Genomic DNA, 10,046 nt, shown 5'->3' with positions numbered 1-10,046 from the left:
TTATAACCTGAATGGTTCCTTTTTGTTCTGTCTAAAAATCATTTAGTTTATGAATTGTGTTGCTATCCAAAAATAAACTCTGGCTTAAATTGTTTTAAAATAAAGAAAAAAAAAATCATATTTGCATATTATACTTGGGTCCTCTCAAATTCCGGAAAGTAATGAATGGTCCCAAAAACGTCATTTCATTTACCTGTACTGTAACCCTTTACTTTCTATTTTAAGCCCCAAGTTCTAGGCCCCTTCAGTCCTTTACAGAGGAATTTTCTGGTGGAGCAGAAGCACCTGACTATAATCCCAGCTCATGAGATGCTGTGGCCAGAAGATCTCAAGTTCATGAATAGCTTGGGATACATAATGACCTTTTATATCAAAAATAAAAATCTCTCTCTCTCCCCCTTCCTCTCTGCCTCTCTCCTTCTCCCGTCCCCCTCCCTCTCCCCCTCTTCTCCTCACTTCCTCTCCTCTCAGCCTCTGACTGTGATCCTATCCTGTGGCCAGAAATACTTACCTGCGAGAATTCTTGGATCAGGTTGACCTAACCAAAATTAGGAATTTTCCTTCTGGTGTTCTGACTGGTAGAACAGACGTAATCTCTGAAGAAATGCTGCCGCCATCACAAATGACACTCCACACACAGCTGTGTGTTCCAGGAATCACTCAGGCACAGTATCTAGAAATGGACACTGCTACACCAGGACACCTTCCAGATGGAGCACACTTCTTCTCCAGAATGCGTAACAAAGGATGATCCACTGACACACTGAGGGGCATCTAGAAGAATGGCAGACATATTTCTTCTGGGTGTGCCCATGAGGGTGTGTCTAGGGAAGACTGGCAGTAGTGGGTGGTACTGTGCAATGGGCTGAGGCCCAGATAGAACCAAGAAATAATATTCTCTCTCTCTCTCTCTCTCTCTCTCTCTCTCTCTCTCTCTCTCTCTGCTCTTCCCTCTCCCCTCCTCCTCCCTCCCCTTCCCCCTCCCCGTCCCTCTCCTCCCCAGCCCCTGCCTCTTCCTCCTGGAGTAGGCTGCACTCTGCTATTCTCCTTGGCCTTCAGAACCCAGAATTCTTGGCTCTTCATCTCAGATACGCACACTGATGGTGTTGGGGGATGGTGTGAGGTGTTTTGATGCTAATTACTAAAAAGCCATCCCACCTGGGCAGGGCAGAGGAGCTAGAGGTGTGGCTAAGGTTCCAGAAAGAGGAGAGAGAGGAATCCTGGGAGGGAAGAAGAAGAAAGATCACCACGAGGGAAGGAGAAAGACCCCAGGGCAGGGTCTCGAGAAGAGAAGGAGACCGCCATGGGTTAGCTGGAGGAAAAGCACATGGCAGCCCAGATGAAGAACATTAGCAAGTATTTGGGATTATGGATGGGAGGTAGCTTGATAGAAGTTATTAGAAGCAGATGGCATGGGATTGGGGCAGGGATCCCATTCCTGCCTCACTATGAAAAACAGTTTAGAGGATTAATGTCTGCCCTGCCCCAGGTTAACTAAGGCCATTTTAAAATATAACAAGTGTCAGTGTCTTAACAGATCACTAGCTGGGCCTACTGATAATAATACAGATAATTTAAAAACAATAAGTGGCGCTTAACGTGGGGCCCGAACCCATGACCCTTTGTGTATGTAGCCCTTAATTACTTTTTAAAAAACAAAAGGAGGATGTATAGAAGGACTGGAGGCTTTGTCCCAGGTGAAAGCAGTCGTGGCAGGCTTTGCCCCAGGCTTTGCCCCTTGAGATTGGCATTGGGATAGAGATGAGACATCTTGTGTGGCGTGTCATCTGTGATGGCGGCAGCATGTCTTCAGAGATTATGTGTCTTCTACCAGTCAGAACACCTGAAAGAAAACTCCTAATTTTGGTTAGGTCAGCTTGATCCATTGAACCCACCTAACCTGGTGGCCATCTTGGCCAGCAGCCCAGTACCACCACAATACGCTTTCTTCTTCTTTACCATCCACATAACTGGGACTCGCCGCTGCTGCCACTAACCGGCACCCAGAGAAAGCTGCGCCTTGTTATCACTAGCTTAGAAGAGATATCTACATTCAAACTTCAGAGTATAGCTTCCACGGTACACGAAATGCTTTTATCCCCACTGTGTAGTGAAAAACAAAACAAAACAAAACAAAAGCAAGCAGAGACGGTGATGCTGCCCTTCCGTTCTGTCTCTTTAGAGCCCGCTTCACCAGCCCTTCTCTGCATCATGCTGAAAGAAGCATCTGCCATGATTCTCCCCAGCTCTGCCCTGCCCCGTTCTGTTCCAGGAGCCCTATCTGTGCCAGGCCACCTCCCCTCTGCCTCTGCACCCAACACACGTGGCCACAAGGAGAGCTCAGGCACTCAGAGAGAGGGATTTAGTACAGCCTCTCTTTGAGCCAAGGGACTGTTTGCCCCCTTGTTTCTCAGCACCCCAGCCCTCTGTCCTGGACTTCCTTGATACTGTGGTCTTCCTCATGCCCCTCGACCTCTTGACTACAATCCCGGTGCACTTGACATGAAAATCATTTCACCAAGCTCATTCGGCCCTCCTTATATCACCAGCCTTCGTGAGGGCTTCTGTGTCTGCTGGTCTTTCTCTTTGACTGAGCCAGCCTATTAGCTGTAAACCTGTACAGATCTGCTGCCAAATGCCTGTTGTCAAATCTCCTTGCTCCTGCCCAAACTGTCACCTGCCGCCACTTTGGCATTTCCTGGTCTCCTTTGGCGGTCCCAGCTGGAGATAATCTTTTTTTTTTTTTTTTAAATCTCTTCTCCAAGCTCTTATACAAAGTGTCTCAGCGTCCAGGCAGCAAATGGCTCATGGCATTTCATATTGTTTCCTAAAAAGGGATTTCTATGTTCAAACTGGAAAATAAAAGGGTTTGAACTATAAAGTGTCAGTTTCCTATTTGCAAGTGGAATTGCTGCTCTGCTTAGATCCATAACATTATGACCTCATAAGTGAAAAGAGAAAACACTGTGAAATGAAAGGGAAACAAACTACATGGGGTCCGACATTTCTGAATACATTTGTGTTGTTTCCAATAGGATTCTTATGTTCGGTGAATCTGAGAAGGTGGGCATTAGAGCAGAAAAATACCCATTGTAGCCTTGCCTCCGCAGAATCCTCAGAGCCCCTACTGAGGTGCAGAGGTGATGGGCGCTGGCTCTCCTTGTGGCCTTTCAGAAAAATAAAACCCACTCCCCTTCGTGCAGAAGCTGCGGTGTGAAATCTCAGATGCTGCGGCAGCCTGGCATTGCACTCTCTGCTCAGCATAGCCCTCCTCCTCCAGCTTCCAAGGTCAAAGGGTTAAGACTCTAAAAAGAGGTGCTATGTTGCAAACAAGGCGCTAGAGAGCTTTGAGCCCACAGTCTCTTATCTTCTATGCCAAGTGTGGCGAAGCCATCTCTTTCTACGTGGCCTGGTATGAAGAGTGCATTGTTCCAGAGCTGGAACCGTTTGGATATAAGTTTTGCAAGAGATAACGTGGATTCTGTTTCATCAGCCAACGCTCAGTCATTGAAGATACTTTGGTGCTCGCTTCGGCAGCACATATACTAAAATTGGAACGATACAGAGAAGATTAGCATGGCCCCTGAGCAAGGATGACACGCAAATTTGTGAAGCGTTCCATATTTTTATGCAAACTAGTACAACCACTTTGGAAAGCTATCTGGCGTTTTCTCAGAAAAATGGGAATAGGGCTTCCTCAAGACCCAGCTATCCCACTCCTTGGAATATACCCAGAAGATACTTTGGAGTAGATAAGCAGGTATCTTTGCTAGAATGTGTCCTTTTCTGGGCTTGAAATCATGGTATCACTGGTTTGTGTTTCAAGTAGAATGCAAGTGAACCATTTTAGATACATCCCAGAAGTCTCATGTCCCTGATATTTGGAGCAAACTTCCATGGCTCCAAATTTTGGCACAAATGCAGGTTCACAATGATTGATGCTATTTACCACCATGGGGTTTTAAAATGACAGAATTCATGAAGTTTCTGACCATATGCCTTTCTACCATTATTCAGCCCCTGCACCTGCACTGTCTGTCCTCTGCTCTGTCCCTGCATTTCAGCTGTCTGTCCTCTGCTCTGACCCTGCACCTGCACTGTTTTCTGCCCTGTCCCTGCACCTGCTCTGTCTGTCCTCTGCTCTGTCCCTACACCTGTGCTGTCTGTCCTCTGCTCTGTCCCTGCACCTGCGCTGCCTGTCCTCTGCTCTGTCCCTGCACCTGCGCTGTCTGTCCTCTGCTCTGTCCCTGCACCTGTGCTGTCTGTCCTCTGCTCTGTCCCTGCACCTGCATAGTCTGTCCTCTGCTCTGTCTCTCCACCTGCTCTGTCTGTCCTCTGCTTTGTCCCTGCACCTGCGCTGTCTGTCCTCTGCTCTGTCCCTGCACCTGCACTGTCTGTCCTCTGCTTTGTCCCTGCATCTGCATAGTCTGTCCTCTGCTCTGTCCCTGCACCTGCGCTGTCTGTCCTCTGCTCTGTCCCTGCACCTGCGCTGTCTGTCCTCTGCTCTGTCCCTGCATCTGCATAGTCTGTCCTCTGCTCTGTCCTTGCACCTGCGCTGTCTGTCCTCTGCTCTGTCCCTGCACCTGCGCTGTCTGTCCTCTGCTCTGTCCCTGCACCTGCTCTGTCTGTCCTCTGCTCTGTCCCTGCACCTGCGCTGTCTGTCCTCTGCTCTGTCCCTGCACCTGCACTGTTCTCTGCTCTGTCCCTGCATCTGCGCTGTCTGTCCTCTGCTCTGTCCCTGCACCTGCGCTGTCTGTCCTCTGCTTTGTCCCTGCACCTGCGCTGTCTGTCCTCTGCTCTGTCCCTGCACCTGCACTGTTCTCTGCTCTGTCCCTGCATCTGCGCTGTCTGTCCTCTGCTCTGTCCCTGCACCTGCACTGTTCTCTGCTCTGTCCCTGCATCTGCGCTGTCTGTCCTCTGCTCTGTCCCTGCACCTGCGCTGTCTGTCCTCTGCTTTGTCCCTGCACCTGCTCTGTCTGTCCTCTGCTCTGTCCCTGCACCTGCACTGTTCTCTGCTCTGTCCCTGCATCTGCGCTGTCTGTCCTCTGCTCTGTCCCTGCACCTGCGCTGTCTGTCCTCTGCTCTGTCCCTGCACCTGCGCTGTCTGTCCTCTGCTCTGTCCCTGCACCTGCTCTGTCTGTCCTCTGCTCTGTCCCTGCATCTGCACTGCCTTGTCTTCACTCAGTCCCTGCACATGGACCATCTGGTATTTATAATAAATCTAAGTATTTCCCACTAGTTCTGTGACCACACCAAGTTCAAGCCACCTTTCTCACTATCGCTATCAGAACAAAACCTTCTAATTCTCTACAATTGAAGTCGGACTTTGCTCAATCCATTCTTCTTGTGATGGCCTACGTGAACTATGAAAAAAATGCACATGCTATCAATTGGTTTCCTGCTTCAAGTTTTCCCCATACCTCCACCATACCCTAGCTGTCAACCTAACTCCTTTGCCACATCCCTCGGGTCCTGTTCAGTCCTCCCCCACTTTGCCCCACCTTGGCATCCTTCCTGAGCTACAGTGAATGCATAATCCTGAAAGATTTTCAGCTTCCTTCTTGCTCATAGGACCTGGCACATGTAGACCGCAGGCCCTGAGCTGTCCTTTCCACATTTAACTTGGCATGCCTAATTTCCATTCCAGCTTTAGACACAGCCTTCCTTTCTTTCAGATATCCACTTCCTATCCGGCACCTTTGAAATAAGTATCCCTACTTATCCCATGTCTTCAGATCACCCAACCAGCCTTAACCTGTTGGTTGGTGTCACTGAAAAGCTCTTGGTTTCTTTCTGCCTTGGCTGAACCTTCAGCACCCACAAAAGGTGCTCCCTGGGGCAGCAGTATGACTGGCGCTGCCAGCATCAATGCAGTGTCATCAATGGCATCACCCCAGACCTTTATATCAGAATCCCCTTAACCAGTGTCTCTGGGTTAGTCCCATGTGATGCACTTTATCTGTTTGTTAACTTAGATTTTACTTGGGACAAATTCTTATTGTTGTTACTCAGCTGGCCTGGCCATCAGTGTAGTCCAGGCTGATCTTGAACTCACGATTCACCTGCCTCTGTCACTTGTGAGGTTTCAGGCAAGCAGCACTACCCACTTCCTCTAAGACATGCATCACAGCTCTCACTGTACACTCTACGAAGTCAGAGCTTTTCCTCTTGTTCACTGTGACCTTCCCAGCAGCATCATGATAGCCACACAATGCATACATCACAAAAAGATCAGTTAATTAATAATAAGAGGAACTTGTTTTCTGAAATCACCTTGAGGCCATGGCTTTCCCAGGGAAGGACACTGGGTTAAACTTTTATAGTGGCAGAAGTCTACAAGTAACATAGAGGCTGAGGAACTGAGCCAAGAATTCAATGGACCCCATGACCTGAGGTGCAGCCAAGGGGTCTTTGGTTCTGTTTAGCCCCCAAGAGAATCCTCTCACATCGCTGTGCCTGTTTTCCACCCATATGCTAGGCTCCTTGCCTTTTGCCCTGGAGCTGTGGAAGACTAAATGGACACGGTGCATGCAGGGGAGGCCGCGTAAGCAGAAATCAGCGACACAGAGAGAAAGCAAGTCAGCACTTGATCTTGCTTTTAACCTTCTTTCCTGAGCCTTGTATTCCAACCTGCGTCAGATAAGGCTGGACTCAGGCCCCTGGGTTATAGTCAGCAGGCCTGGGAGACAGCCTTCAGGTTGCTGTCAAGGCCCGATGCCACTCAGGATCACTGCTCCAGGTCCCTGGGCTCTGACAGCCACACCCTGGCCTATCTCCGCATTGAATTTATTCCAACCGTTCAATAGGGATAACGAGCAGCAAGAAATCCATCAGCCTGTAATCCCGACCCCATTTAACAAATCTGATGACACTTAGCGTACCCACCTGTTTGCTTTCTTTCCAGCAAACAGTCAAACATGATTAAGCTCTCTCTTCATTTCCATATTAATAGCACCCCCCTCCTCCGCCCGCCCCCCAACACACACCATGTGAAGAATTCTTCGAGAAAGCACATTTCTGATCTTGGTTTTGATTTAAGCTTTTCCAGTGCACGGGTGATGGCGCAGAGACACACTGGCGGGCACAAACTGCCCTCTGGCTGAGGAGCTCAGAGATAATGCTCTCTGTAGTTGCTTGCTTTTTTTCTTTCCTGCTCCTCCTTTAAAAAAAATTGACACATAATAACTGTTCACATTTATCAAGTTCAGTATGATGTTTCAATACACTGCGCAGTGATCTCACTCGTTAGCATCCACCACAGACATCCATCATGTCTTTGTGGTAAGAACATTCAAAGTGCTTTAGAAGTATTTTGGAATATACAATGCATTATTAACTGTGGTCATCCTCCAGGCTCAGAGTGGCCAGAACTTCTTCCTCCAGGATGACTACAGCTTTGTCCTCCTTGAGGCCAGTTTCCCCTGTCGCCTGCGGCAGGCCTGTAGCTTTCTGCTTCTTTCGACTCTTCCGTCCCTACAAGAAGTAGATGAGGGAGCTTTTTTCTTTTTTCTTAAGATTTATTTATTTATTATGTATACAATGTTCTGCCTGCATTAGGCCTGCAGGCCAGAAGAGGGCACCAGATCTCATTATAGATGGCTTTGAGCCACCATGTGGTTGCTGGGAATTAAACGCAGAACCTCTGGAAGAGCAGATGGTGCCCTTAACCACTGAGCCATCTCTCCAGCCTCATGAGGGAGTTCTTTGTGATCTTCACTCTCCACCAGAATCCCTGTCTCTCCTCACCATGGGTCAGACCTGAGCACCATGGCGCTCTAGGGAGCACCTGAGCATCATTGCACATCTAGGGAACGAGGGACCCTGTGGGTGCAGCGGAGTCCCTGCCTTTGTGAACCCAGTTCACGGGATGACAGCCCATCACATTTGGTCCTTCAGGGAGACAGCACCCTAAAAACCCCACTCTCACCCACTGGGAGGCACCTGCCCAGTTAAAGAGACCACCAGAGACAACCTCAGGCCCAGGATACAGAGGGGCTGGGTCTACCTCTTAGCTTGCCGCAGACATCATGGGTAAGTTTCCTTACAGAAATCCGTTCTTCATCCATTTCTTCAGAGGCTTAACAAGGATGTCTGCATCTTATGGGTGTTATGAGGCATTTTTAAATAAATGGTGCATGCGGAACACACAGTGATGAGATGCAGAAGTGGGTGTTTCTATCTCATCTTATTGCTCCAAACGATATGCTCTTGTTCCCTGTTTCCTGGATCGGGCCAAGAGAGCCGACAGAGATCCGCTCACAGCTGTACCTCACCCATCTCGGCCCCTACATGGAGAGGAGCCAGGCAGGCTCTTGCTACATCTGCCTTTCCTCTCTGTCCTCTTCACTGTAGGTTTAGAAACAGTCCTTGTGCCTGGACACAGAGAAGTTGTGCGCTTTTGCCCTGGCTTCGAGTAATAATTCAGTTTCTTAAAGCTCCAAAGCCTGGGGATGTCTCTGAACTTGCCACTCATTTCTTGGATCCTAAACTGGGTATAGACAAGACGATTTATTGTAAAGAACCTTGCGAGGGTCCTCAGGGAACGAAGAGGATCCTTGTGAGAGCCCTCAGGGAACGGAGATCTGACTGAGGGTAGGAGGCCAGTCCAGAACAGTCTGAAGCAAGTCATTTCCTAGCATGCTCCCAGGGTCACTCAAAAGACCGTAGAAACTTGTTGGCTGTGAGAAGAGTGACGTGGCGGATCGGGGGAGGTGTGGCTATTTCCTGTCACTGCACAAAGTGCAGAAGATGTTACCATAAAGGGCAAGATTCATTTTCAGCCATAGTTGCTTGATCCTGGTTCTTAAGACAGCCCAGTGCATCATGGCTGACACATGGGATGGAGAACCCTTGTTCACCTCACCGGAGCTGGACAGTCAACGTAGCAAGAGCAGATGAGGGTCCCTAAGGCACCATCAGGGTATGGCTTAGGTGACCTGAATTCAGCTTGCTTGGCCTCCCATGAGGAAGAGGCCTGAGACGAGTGCAGCAGTCTCAGCCCTACATCCAGATTTCTCCCTGTTTCACCTCTGGATAACCCTTTGTCCCTTTGCACTCTGTGACTCTTCCCCCATCACGTTTCCTTCCGGGGATGTCTGACTCTCAGCTTGAAGTTACTTAAATGTCTTAGTTTCCAGAGCTCTGCCATCTGCTCAGCCCCATAAGCCCCATTTTCTGGGTTTGCACCAGGTGATTTGTGACTCTTACCCTCCCTATAAGTTTATCAGAAATGGGTTGCAAAAGAAAACAACTTGTATTTTTGTTGTTGTTGTTGTTGTTCAACACCCAAAGCAGGGACTGCAGATGTAGCTCAGTCTTACAGCACCTTCCTGGTACACGAGGGAAGGCCTGCGCCTGGCCCAGTGCTGTGAAAATGGCTCCTTCTGTTTGGGGAGTGAACGATGACCTTAAGGGCTCCTTCAGTTCCCCTCTTTTCTCACTTTTTTCTTCCCTTGCCACCGATTCTGTCAACTCCAATTTCCAGATCCTGTGAGAGCCCCAGCCTGCTTGTCCCAGAGACCAGCGTTGGTCACTCTGTCCCAAAGAAATGAGGCCAGCATTGGTCACTTTGTACCAGAGAGGTGAGGCCAGCGTTGGTCACTCTGTCCCAGTGAGACAAGTGTTGGTCGCTCTAGGCCAGCATTGGTCACTCAGTTCCAGAGAAATGAGGCTAGTGTTGGTCACCTTGTTCTGGTAAGGCCACCATTGGTTGCTCTGTCCCAGTGAGGTGAGGCCAGCATTGGTCGCTCTGTCCTGGTGAGGTGAGGCCAGCGTTGGTCGCTCTGTCCTGGTGAGGTGAGGCCAGCGTTGGTCGCTCTGTCCTGGTGAGGTGAGGCCAGCGTTGGTCGCTCTGTCCTGGTGAGGTGAGGCCAGCGTTGGTCGCTCTGTCCTGGTGAGGTGAGGCCAGCGTTGGTCGCTCTGTCCTGGTGAGGTGAGGCCAGTGTTGGTCGCTCTGTCCCGGTGAGGTGAGGCCAGTGTTGGTCGCTCTGTCCTGGTGAGGTGAGGCCAGCATTGGTTGCTCTGTCCTGGTGAGGTGAGGCCAGCGT

This window comes from Acomys minous (genome assembly GCF_964271855.1).
Source record: "Acomys minous genome assembly, chromosome: 4".
Classification (NCBI taxonomy): Eukaryota; Metazoa; Chordata; class Mammalia; order Rodentia; family Muridae; genus Acomys; species Acomys minous.
Note: the sequence above shows the minus strand (reverse complement) of the source record.